We start from the raw sequence: 13734 nt of genomic DNA on the forward strand, positions 1-13734 counted from the left end.
TTACATCGGTTGCATTGTAAAATGCTGTCGTTTAAAATTCACACTGGAATATTAATGGTTTGTAATGTTCAACCTCGTTCCGTCATATGATTATCATCCGATATTTTAATTGTATATAATCGAAATTAATCAAGAATTCGTCTGAAGGTCGATTAATCTAATAATTAATTATTATTACAGTACAGTAAACTGTTCTTCAGAATATAAATCTTGAACATTTTCCTGACGATTACTAAAAAACACTTTATTATCAGTACGGAGAAGATTCCAGCCTTTTAACCTAGATCCCGGAAGCTCGGCTTGTTTCTTCTAGAAGTTCAAATCCGGAACAAGTAGTTTAATTCACCTTGAGTTATCAGATGAGATTCACGGAAAGAGGATTCTGTTTCAAAAATATGTTCATCTCGCCCCTCATGTTGAACTTCAGTGGCACTTCTTTGACATTTTTGCTTCGGGATTTATTAAAAGTTATCTGTATCAAAGAAAGGTTTGATATTTAGACGATTTAAAATTGAAAATTGCAGAAACTGTTGGTCTAATAAACCCGCTGATGCTCGTTAATAAAACTCCTGGTAGAACTTAGATTATCGCTAGACGTCTGTCGAAATACCAAAGATGTACATATTGAACTTGACTTTAGAAAATAGATCTAAATATGGAAAAATAAAAATTACTTTCTCTCACACTGTTAAAATTTAATAAAAAGTAGTTATTACTTTACATTTTTTATTAATACAAATTTTACTCTGAACTGCTCTTAAATCATGTACAAGTGAACAAATATAAAGGAATGAAGCCAGCTGCTTTAAGGTGATAATAAATATTTGATGTTTATTTACGTAAACAAAATAAGCTAATAGTTAAGTGACGTTAAACACAAAGCTAGTCGGGTCCACTTAAGTTGTTTGAATAGACTTTGACGTGGTTTGGTAAGTCGGTTAAAACGCTAGATAATTCAAATTACAAAAGATAATTTTTCCTTTAATATATTTGAGAATCCTTGTTTCAAACCAGCTGATTTTAAATTTGAGTTGCTTATTGTCATAGTACTTTTCATAATATTATATCTTAAAATTTTAATTTTTTAAGATCGAACTTATTTTTAAAGAGAATATCGTTGGAATAAGAAAAATCACTTTATTAAATTTCTCTTTATTGCTCCACTGAATGTAACCTTACTGTTATTGATTTTCGTATGAAAACCTTTTCATATTACTTGTCATTTTTTATCTTTAAGAATAAAATGAGGATATTGTGTTTCAATATTTTCATAATTTATCAAGACAATGAACAAATGCCTCTAGCTAATCAATATCGTAAAATAAGTAAACTGGATTTAATGAAGAAGATAATAACGGATAGGATAAAGTTAACGATGTAGATTACACTGAAGATAATGTTCTAAATAAGATGAGGCTATACTGATTATTTTCTTGTTTTGTAAAACACTGAATTGCCGTTGAGTTAAAGTACATCTTTTTCTTATTTAAACAAAAGAACAGGTATTGCGAGGTATAAGATTATGCAAAGAATTAGAAATTCATGATCAATTTTTTGTCGGAGTAATTTTTTTTTAATTGTTATTTTTTTACAGTTAATAATTGATGTATCCTTAAGAAAATATCTCATATTTTAACACCGTTTTACATAGAAAGATTTCTGCACATTGCTAATCTTAAGAAGAAATAATCAACAGAGAATGACGTGATGAATTTAGTAATTTATCGTCAAAAATATTTATTTGTAGCATATATAAAACCCAATCGATAGAAACAAAATATCCAAGATATTAAACGAGATAAAACCCTTAAAAACTCAATCGGGACAATAAAATTATAACTAAACGAATGCTATAAACCAATATGGACATTATTTATAGTTCATTAATCTCTAAGGACTGGACGAGAGACATTTTAAACTCTTATTTTTAAATTCTCAAGGTAAATCGGTAATCTGATTTTGAGACAATAAATCACGGTATTGTACTAAAAGTTCCGTTTTTACTCAGCAGTATTCTGCAGCTCTGAAACTTTCGTTTCCTCTTTGAGCCAAATCTATCCTTCTTTACTGAATTAAAATTCAATCAATTTAGTTAATTTAAGAAAGAGAAAAAATTGAATTTTCTTCTGAAGATTAAATAAAAGAAGTTTATAAGTAAATTATATAAGTATTATAAGTAAATTTTGAAAACGAAACGGCAAAAAAGCAAAAACGACTAGTGAATAATACAGTTAGAGTTTCTAATTTAACGAACTCTTTTGTAGATGGGAAAAGTGGAAATAGTCGAAGTTCGAGATATCTTGGAAAAACCTGTATAATATTCTTTTTTATGTAATCTTGAGAAATTAAACTAATTAAGTCTACAAAAATGTCGAAAACCATTAACTACACATTTCTTATTTTTTTTATCCAGAAAAGGATATAATAAGTTATTGCCGGATTAAAGTTTCTTGATGTCAGATAAATTTTGTAGCATATAAAATGCAAAATTTGATCGGATTCAAACCCAGAAACTTTCGGAGAGACGGGCAGAGACGCTACCACTCCTTCACAGAGGTCCACAAAAAAGCCCTTTCTTTCTTTAAAGGCTTGTAAAGTATTTGCAGGATCTATAAAATTTCTATTTATAATTTTTTTTTTTACATAGCCTATATTTACGTAGTATTTATTTGAATTTATTAATTATCTTAAATACTTTTTAATATATATAGATCATATTTAATTGAGTGATAAAACAAAGTCAAACACCTCATACCTGTGTAAACTTAAATCTGACTTTTACGGAAGTATAACAAATGTCAAAATGTTCGGAGTTGAAACTGTAAAAAACTGTTATATAATTAAAGCGACATTGTTGATAACTCTTTTATTACACATCAATAGCAGCCATAAGACTTAAGTTCCGAAATTCTGGCAGTTGTTCTAGTATATTATAGTAATAATATACTAGGATGATAATAATATAATACATAGGATATTAATATAATACATAGGATGATAATGTTACGTACTGCATAAGACCAAGCTCAGTCCAGTATATTACTTAATACTTTAAGTAATATTATGTATTAAGAGTTTAATACTAACTGTGATAGTTAACAAAAACACATTAGAAAAATCAAGCAGACATTTATTAAGAAGTTTTTTATTGTAATATTTTTACGTAAATAAATCGATGACAGAAAAATTCAAAGACCTTTCCACCATTCTTTCAAAATATGGCATATTTCTAATGGAGATATTTACAGCATGTATATAATTGAAGGTTATGAATTAGGGACGTCAGATCTGTAAAATCATTAAATATCATTAATTAGAGAACGTCAAATCTGTTTTATACGTTACAAAACATAATTTTCCCCGAGTAGTGGTTTGTACGTTAAGATAACTTCTCAGAATTAGCTTCTTCTTTCCAGACGTTCTCTTATGATCTATTTTGTGATATTTAATTACTTTGAACTCGACTAAAAATAATGAAGTAAATAATAACTATAGAAGTAATTTTATATCCCAAATAAATGATAATCAGAAGGAGCCAAGTCCGGGCCACATCGATTTTCCTGTTTAGTTAATAACGTAATAACTCACAGGTATCAGCCTCCCGCTGATATCGTCACTACTTGCACATTTTTGCGCAATTTTACTTTTGAGTCTCTCCGCTGCTCCTCCCTCAGCACTAACTCTAAGTTGAATATCCTTACCGTAGTATTTCCTGACTGAGGGTATCCCGCCGACGTCAGATGACACATTGTTGTTTACTACTTTTAGAAGACAGTAAAGGTACCTTTAGAAGGTAAGGGTATTGACTGCTTCCCTTCCAAAGCTGACTCATCCAGGTGGACCAGCAATTTCTCCTTACATCTCCATCCAAGGTACTCTATGATCTGTCTTAGGATATGTCCAACCTTGCCGGCAGGCACAGTGAAACAGGCCCTTCCATCACTTTGCATTATCTTGGGTATGGCCTGCGATAGATCCCTCACAATACCCTTACCCTCTGCCGAGTTAATTGCTATTATATAGCTCGTTAAGCTCCCACAGTCCAAGGTGTCTCGCCAGGGTGTCGCCATTCAACCTTTCCACTATAACCTGGCTCGCCTGTAGTTTTTTCTGGAGCGCTAATTTTTTATCCAGGGTATTTTTGTCACCACTTTCCTCCGTAATCCTTGCCCAACATCAGCCGCTAGGTCAAAGACCCATGCCACCAACGTAACCTCAAAGCCCGCGAAGTCTTCCGCCAACTTACTATAACTGAACAGTTCTTTCAGCCATCTGTTTTCGACCAATTCCATCAATACCGACTCCTCCACGTCCTTCTCCAAAGCCCTCTGGATCTCCTGGTCACCGTATGTAACGGGCTTCTGTGTGGCTACCTCCACCACCTGGATTCCTCGCTTTTGAGTAAACGGCCAGAAGTTTGACTGGCGGTGGCCGTCAAACTGCTTCATAGAAGCACTCAGCTTCTTCCCGACTTGTTTGAGTTCCACTTTTGTAGTAATGTTTGCGTCAACTAGACGACTCAGTAATTTAATTTGGTCGCCCAACTTCTGCATCACTAAGTTAAACTCACCACTATGATCCGGAAGGTCTTCCACGCCCACCATATTTGCAATAGAACACACTTCATGAAGCCCAACTAGCTCCCGAACCGATGTTCCATCTTCCAACTTCTCCATCGAGGCGAAGGAGTCTTCACTATGAGCCTTAGATTTTTCCCCTCCCTCCTAAGCGAAGGAGACAAACGTAGGCGCCGCTTTGCCGTCGTACTACCTGCGGTAGATCATCTTTCGCATTTAAAGCAGTCTCGTCTGGAGGAATCAACGGCGCCCATGACATATCTGCAGTTGGGGATTGAGACCCACTCCGCTAAGGTAGGCGTGATTCAGTGGCTCTATAAGTGTCATCCTCCCTGAGTCGTCGCTAGCCATCGGCGAGGAGGCATTTCACAGTAATTTCCGCCTAAGTAATGTGGCCCTATACGTCTCTGCCTTCCGTCTTGTCTTGAGTTCATATACTTCGTACAAGCGGTAGGACTCAGAGTTCAAGACCGCCGAATCACCCGAACCTCTATGCACTCGCTTAGGTACCCAAGTGCCCGACTCTGATTGCCCACTTTCGGTGTCACCGGACAATCTCCCACGAGCTTTGCCACGCTGCGTAGGCTTGCGTTTGCTCATAGGTTTAAACCTATGCGATCTTCCCGCCCACGTGCAAGGGTACGCCAGAATCTGCCATCATTGAAAAACATGGATAACGAAACGTAAACAAAAAATCAGCTGTGGTGATGTAAACAAATCGCCAAAGCAAAAGTCATTTAATGTGTCCAAAAAATAACAATAATAACCCAAAGGAGAGGGAAATAGTAATTCACCGTCCAATAAGCAACTGATGAAGTCCATGAAATTAGTAAATCCAAAATATCTTAGAAAATATAATAATAAAAACACTTAACCTACCGTTGCTAACCGACACAACAACAATTAGCAGGGGTAATTTCGACGGTAAAAACAGTAAAATAAACGAAAAAACGTAACAAAAACCAGAAAATTATAACACGAAACGAAAAAATAAACAAAGAACGATAATAAAAACAAAAAACAAAACAACAGTAACAAAAAAAACACGTAAGAAGATCTCAAGTACGGAGCATTACAAAAGACGTCCACGACCAATCGTAGCTCAAAACCAACCGTTTAAAAACTCTTGATCTCATTGAAATCTACCGTTTACATGCATATGTATTGAAACTTAAGTATAAGAAAATGAGTACTAAAATCGGTGAAAAATTATTTCCCCGAAACTTGATAAATTTAACCCGGTAAAAAGTCACAAAAAAGTATTTTGTACTAGAAAGAATAAAGAAATTGTTAGTCGGAAGTTATAGGTTGTGTTGTTTGCTTGACTAATTACCGATCAGTAATCTTTTAGACTTGATCATAAAAAAACAATTTAGTTGAAAATTCATTGAATGTATGTCACAGATTATTTTAAACAGTTTGCATTAAATAATTTATTTAAACCTAGCAGACCTTGTTTTTTGTGCGCGATATATGGTTTCCTATATGGTTTCAGTGTTGAGAAGAGTCTCATTCCAGATTTTTCATTTGAAATTTTTCTAAAATGCAAAGATCTCAGAAATAACTATATATAACTATATGTATGAATCATAACCTATTGTATCTTTCATGCTTATATCTATGAATTTGCAATCGTCGCTAAAATGAATCGTCACTTTTAAATAATATTACAAAAATTGTTAAAGAATTTTAAAAATTTGCTTTATACTTTTTAGTCATACATTAATCAAATTATTATCGTACATTGCATGAGTTTAATTAGTAGGTTAATTTAGATTTAAAACCCCGCACAGCCGTTTTGCAGATTTTGAAATTTTACACCCGCACCCTTAATCTACTCTCGTACGGGGGGATGTTTGTAAAACTAATTGTGGATTGGTTTGCATGGCATTTCTCCTAGAACAACTCTGTTGCTTTAAAGCATAAGACCGAATGAATGTCTGTGCCACAAACGGCAATTGAGCTGAACTGTTTAGCGATCAGTATACTAACGTAGCTCCTAGAGCTTACCTAACAGCGTGATCGGACTAAGCGTGGTGTCATACACATCGGCTTACGTGTCCCAACCGCTCACTTGTCATATATTTGCTAAAGTTGGTAAGCGCACTCTGTCAACTACTAAAAATATATATGACATCCATAATAACATTTATTTCGTCTAGGCAGCAATTCGCTGCCACGCCTAGGTCGCTGAATGCAAGCAAGTACCTATCCACCATTTTATAGCGCTTCGAACCATAATAATTGGCTGGCGGTCAGTCATACTCAGGGTTAGTTTCCCACGCCAATGTGGTAAGAGACTTTTCCTTAAGTAAACTACGGATGCCGGTTGAATATAGCAACCGCATTTAGGAACTCCCACACGGTCCGACAATGCGGCTCCTGCCACATTGACTCGCCGCTTGTGAGTGGCTAATTTTCCCCTTGACCTTTAAGTTCCAGGGTGGCTCGGCATCTGGTCCCGCAAGAGCAGGGCAATCAAACAGCAGGTGTTCGTTTGACTAGACCTTCCCCGCAGACGCACAGCTCATCAGTTGCCAGGCGAAACCGAAACAAATATTTGTTCAAGATAGCGTGGTTGGTGAGCATCCGGGCACTCATTGCCCTTAAAAACCTACTCGAGGATTACCATCTCCCCAAATCCTAGATAAACTTATACAAGGATCTTCCCTTAGTCGTAGTGTCCAGCTGCCATGCTTCCATCGCGAGGCTCTGCAGCCGCTTCCGCTGGCGGGAGATGGGCAACTGAAAGAAATTTAGATCCCGTGCATTGTGATCACAGTTCCGTTCCGGTACTGGCCCGACTCGAAACCGCATTCTAAATACCTCGGCCTCCTGGCCTCTTCGCAATCTCTACATGTCTGCCCGAACTTTCACCACTAAATCGATTGGGAGAGCCTTTCCCAATACGGTGGTAGCCTCGTAGGAGATTTTTTTAAAGTACCAGTGCATACAATTACGGCTCTGTGCTAGACATTCCTTAAATTTTGAAAAAGTGCTCTATTCATGTCCAACCTATGCGTCTAAACGGGCGCCGCGTAAGAGGTCATGCTTTCGAAGACACCTCGGTACACCATGTACATTTGACGGCCCGACAACCCATAGTCTTTCCGAGCAATTCTCCTAAGTTTGTGTATCACTGAGACGGCGTCCGCCGCTACTTGCCTAATGTGGTTACTAAACAGCAACTTTTCATCAAACAAACACCTTGGTACTTATGAAGTCTAACTCTGCTGATTACACAGCTTTTATATTTAATATGGGGGGTTACGACTGTACGATAATTTGTATGCACCCTTGAGAAGCATAAACTTCGTCTTGGGCACAGGAATCTGTAAATTTTGAATGTCCATCCAGTTCTCTGTGGTTGACAGGGCCGCCTGCACTCAGTCTTCTAGCTGTGATCGTGAATTACCACGAACTAAAAGGAGACAGTCATCAGTGAAAGCCAGGGCCGTGACTTCTTCTGGAAATGTCAATCTCAGAAATCCGTCCAAGTTAGTTAGAAATACCAAGTTCCACAGCAGGGGACCGAGAACGAAATCCTGCGGGCTTCCTCTGGTAACGGATTTTTCCACAACTAGGTGCTCATCCTTAAACAGAGTTGTAAGATTAGACAAATTGTCTTGTACCACGGCCTGTAGGGCTGCAGAAACATTGTGGCATTCCAATTCATAGAGGACAGAAGTCCAATACAAGGAAGGAAACGCTACCTCTATGTCTATAAAAATTGTCAAAATATTTTTACATTCAGTGCTTTCCACCTTGGCAAGAGCATTTAATATGCAATCCTCGCTGCCAACCCCTTTCGTGAAACCATACTGGCCTCGATTTAGAAAACAGTTCACCTCAATGCTTTTCCGGAGCTGTTTCACAACTATCCTTGCAAACAACTTGCCGATTACTGGCATGAGGCTGATGGGTCGATAAATGCCGACCTCACTAGGATCCTTTCCTGGTTGTAAGAGCACCCTCACCAATGCTACTTTCCAACAAGTTGGGAAGCAGCCCCAGCTTAGGCACCCCGAGAATAGCCTGCCAAGCAGCTTTCTTATGACAGGCAGCAGATGGAATAATATATCCGCGTCAAGTTGGTCAACCCCGGTGCCTTTTCCAAAGCCATTCGAGAAACCACTCGGTCTATATCAATGGGATCCACAGCTTGTACGCCAAGGAAGGGCATAGCCGCCGCCCTACGCTGACCTCTGCTTCACCCTTCGGAGCATCTGGAAACCGAGTATTGAGGAATACCGGGTAAGTCGCCACAGATATTAAAGTGTGGTCACGACCACCAAACCCACATGGAACACTGGACAGCGTGTGCAATGGCTTTGGCCGGTAACATGATTTTGCGAGATGCCAGAGAACTGCAACTCGCGCATGGAGTCTTGCTATAACTTGAATCTGGCTTCCTTGATGGCAAGAACATAGTCATTACGGGCGCGCCGGTAGATTCGCATACTCTCAGCGCGCACATCATCAACGATAATCCCTGTTAGGGGGCGACGCTGGTATATTCTCCTAGCGGACCAAACTCTAGCGTGCAGCACGCTAAGGTCAGAGGACTACTACTCTTTCCCGGGTTTCCGCCTGCGTTTAACAGACGGCTCCCCGGAAGCAGCGGTCATGACGGCTAAAGGCACTCTTCGATCAGCAGAATTGCCACTACCTAAGGGCCCGTCCATTGGCGGAGGCCGCCGTAGGACCCTATCGCAAGTCAGTCTTGATGGCCCGGGCGAATTGTTCAGCCATCTATTCCATCTTCTCCTTGTGCTCCATGCACCATTCCAATCCCTGCAAGGCAGCTGCTCACTCGCGCCGCAGCCTGTCCTGATCCAGGCCCTTAGGTTATACCGACCCGAATGTGGAGCTATTAGACCGCCTCCGTAAGTCATCTCATAGGTTATAAGCCTATGAGCGCTCATACTGGCTTGAGCCAGACAGTCCAACTACTTGTACTTCGTAGTAAGTCGCCCGTCACCAAAGTGACGTCGATGTAACTTTTCCCCAGTTCGAAAGGGAAAGTTGGCGGTTGTTCTGCATCGTTAATGAAGTAGAGGTTCCTGGCTTCAACAAACTTTCAAGATCAGCGCCTCTGGAGTCAGTGATTGGTGAACCACAGGCGGGAGACTTGGCGATAGCGTCCAAAGAAACCAGCACTCTGATGCCGGGAGACCGTCCAGAATCCTATCCAACTTCGCCAGCAAGTCACTATACTCCATTGCAGCTGGAATTATCCCGACACCAGTACGACATCGAGCGTTCCTCTCGTAATTCGTACGACGGTGAATTACTTATCAGACCAATGGGGGATCCAGAAGACACCCAACGAATCTGGGTCAACCACGATCGCGGAAAGCGGCCGTCCCCCACGAGAATGAATAATATCCACCCCGTGGAACCCGAAAACTGTATCTACGTATGGCTCCTAGACCAACAGCACCTCGAAGTTGTATTGCTCAAGGAGCCTCATAGCTTCACTGGTGGCCGCTCGGGAATGATACAGGTTTAACTGCCTCAGGCGCAAGCGTTGACATGGTGGAGTCCGTCCTCAATGGCTTCACCCAATTCAGGCGTCTCCATAAGCTGTATTCTTTACAGCTATCGCCCGAGCAATCTCATACGCCCTACACTGCCTACCCCCGACTTGGTGTTCAGCATCGCTGCCTTTCACCAATGTACAGGCGGCGCACTTGGCAGGCGCAGATTTGGCAGGGCAATTGGCTGCCCTGTGCCTCGGAAGCGCACAGTGACCACACATCTTTGACTGCGCTCTGCAGCGGAAAGACGTGTGACCAAAGCCCTTCTATATGGTCGACAACCCTAAATGAAGTCCAATCGAAAAACAGATCACCGGCCACCAAGACCTACCGGATCTTAGGCGAGGACTCTAAAACTTAATGACTCTTTACGGCTTCCTTCTTTCCCAGCTACCGAACCACCTTGGTTTCCCGATAGACGCTCTCGACGGCCGTATCCAAGAATTTTTACCGTGGACGGCTCTGAGGATTTCGGGCTCCTCCTCTACCCATATCGCCCTAGGCATACATATACCAATATCTGCGGCTTACGCTCGGCCAGCAACTGAGCCTTTAGCCCGTTCTTCCGCAGAACGTCTGCCTCCAGCAGCTGCTTCGCCTGCCGCTCACTAACAACTTCCAAGATCACGCCATGGTCTTTTGTTTTCGTGACCCGGGACTCTTGTATGCTTTCTCTTCTCAGGTCCAGAACCTCTCAGGTCCAGAACAGAAGGGTTAGCTCCAACGCTACTGACGAAGCCCCCGGACCAGGTTTAAGCGGGACTACCTTAGCAGTAGCCTGCTTAATTTTCTCCATCGACGCCTGAATTGGCGGCGGTGGACCAACCTGCTTCGGCGCAGGAGTGGCAGCAACTGAGGCGAAAGAGACAGGCTTCCTAACCTTCTCTTCCACCAGTTGAAATGATTTCTGGAGTTCGCCCAGAGCCTCACCCGTTACCGGTTTGAAATCCCGAACTTCCTGCACAACCTGGTCGACCTTCCCTGACAGTCACAAAATGACTGAATCCCGGCAAGGTTGGCGCCTTGGAGTCCGTCGCATTTTAATGCCAGACTCGCAACCATCAAGCTACACTCGCTTAAAAAGGAGTCGACCATCTGCCGAAATTCCAGTGTCACACGCGACTCTTTCTTAGAGGAGACTTTGCACCATTCGAACCTCATCTTCTCGATCCGCCCGATAGAGTCGGATCCTGAGCTCACGTGCTCATAGCAGGAGTCACCTCGGGGAAATTCCACACCGAGCCGATCTCTACACCGCCGAATTGCACTTTCCTTGATTTCGTGGGGAGCCGCTTTTCGGCTTTGGCTTTCCATTCACTATCGCGCACTCTCTGCAGGGTTCCAGCCACAGCCTTCCCCGCACAGTTCGTAGTGGTGGTTTCGGTAGGATTTTTAGTACCATACGCCGGTGCACTGGGGCGCAGTACTGCCTTCGTAGAGACCTCCTTCTCGGAGGACCGTGATCTCGGCGGAGACCTGCCGAGTGACCTTCTTGGCAGGAAGGGGTCGCCGGCAACCAGGCCCTTGGCTATGCCAATAAAGTCCTTCAAGCAATCTCTCCCGGATTGCTCCATAGCTTCTCAAAGAAAAGAAAAACACCGACCGTAGTGCCTGACACAAATAGTCTGAACGTAAGTATCACCTAACACAAGGCAATGTGAGCGTCCAGCAGTTAACTACCCTGAGCAAGGCCATCTGTTCTCATATAGGCCCGCTCAAAACGTCAAAATCTAAAAGATCCTAGATCAGGCCAACAGCGAGGTCCGACACACACACACACACACACACACACACACACACACACACACACACACACACACACACACATATATATATATATGTATATATAAATAAAATCAAAATAAAACGAGTTGATTGCAAAAGATTAACTGGATTAGAATTTTTCTGATACATTAGCTGAAAATTTACTTTGGAAATTGAATAATCTTAAAATAATCAAAAAGGGCCGGCAACCAGGCCCTTGGCTATGCCAATAAAGTCCTTCAAGCAATCTCTCCCGGATTGCTCCATAGCTTCTCAAAGAAAAGAAAAACACCGACCGTAGTGCCTGGCACAAATAGTCTGAACGTAAGAATCACCTAACACAAGGCAATGTGAGCGTCCAGCAGTTAACTACCCTGAGCAAGGCCACACACACACACACATATATATATATATAAAATCAAAATAAAACGAGTTGATTGCAAAAGATTAACTGGATTAGAATTTTTATGATATATTAGCTGAAAATTTACTTTGGAAATTGAATAATCTTAAAATAATCAAAAAATTGAGCTGAAAACCTATTTCCGGTCCGTGTAGGCGTTGTGCTGGACGGATCGGGCTGATTTTTTTTCTGTTTGGAATAACCCACAGATATGTCATCAAGTGTTCATCGGATTCCAAACTTGACCTTCTTCTGAGAATTCAAACTCCTCTTTATTACTTATTAAGAAATTTTCCGAGTTTATTACTACAGGAAAAATTACTTTGAAGGTCTGTCAATGCTTGATCACATATATCTTCGTCCGGTAGATTGCCTAGACGGACTGGAAGTAGGTTTTAAGCACGCATTTTTACCTGTGGTAGGACAGGAAAGAAAAAATAATCGGGTTAGGATGAGAGATGCTGTAAATGGAAATGGTTTTTAGCCAATTTTTTTTAAACATATAACATTACTTTGTAATTATATCGCTGTGGAGCAGGTACGGGCCACTAGTGAGTTATTTTATTATATTTAATATATAATCAAAATCCAGTGTATTACCGAAAATGTAATATTAATATTATTGTTTTAATAAGAGTTATATTTTCAATAAATGAATTTATTGAAATTTAGTAGTTTTTAATGAAGTATTAAGCCACTTCTTTCCATCTCAATATCTGTTATTTGTTGATGTGGGTAAGAATTTATAAAATCGTGAAGCTTAATTTCTAAATATTTTTTAAAACGTTAATGGGTCGATATGTTTCTAGTGTGTACATTTTAGAATATAATATTTAAATAATAATTACAAACGATCTAACTTTCCCTTTGTAATATGAAGTCGGACATTATATTACATGTAACTTTAATTTTGTAGCCTACCTTCATTTTCTATTTTTAAATGTTGTCAAAAGAACGTTAGAAGATTAAAATTTGTAAAAATTGCTCATTCAGAGTATTAAAAATAACCAGAGAATTTAGCCTAATTTTACTTACCAATTATTCTTTTAAACGAAAGTTTGATATTCAGAAAGGAGTGATTGTGTTACTTATAAACAGAATTCTGATAAACAACCCATGAGTTAAACATTTATTTTCGTAAAATTCATTCAAATTTTTGTTACTGATTGTGTCCAAAGTTATCAGTTTTCTGTTTACTTTAGCGAAGCAATATTCTACCATTTTTTTCTTCGAAGAGACTTTTTTCTTTGTTCTTTATAAATTTGTTGGAAACGTACCTGGATTGAAACTTTAAATTTCTACGGGAAGGTGGCTAATTACAAAAATAAAGTATTTACTTTGTTTTTAATAACATTATTTTAAATAAATTACATTGTATAATTAATGTACTAAGCTTTCATAAATTAATGTAAATTATTTTGGAATAATTAATTTCTGATTTATTTACTCT

The 13734-nt window shown here is 39.8% G+C and overlaps 1 protein-coding gene across 2 annotated transcripts in view; it reads left to right on the top strand.

Annotated features, from left to right (window-relative positions):
* CDase (neutral ceramidase) overlaps positions 1 to 13734 on the top strand; it is a 307463-nt gene that overhangs the window by 103629 nt on the left and 190100 nt on the right. The window lies entirely within an intron of this gene.

Source organism: Lycorma delicatula, chromosome 1 (genome assembly GCF_047948215.1).
Source record: "Lycorma delicatula isolate Av1 chromosome 1, ASM4794821v1, whole genome shotgun sequence".
NCBI lineage: Eukaryota > Metazoa > Arthropoda > Insecta > Hemiptera > Fulgoridae > Lycorma > Lycorma delicatula.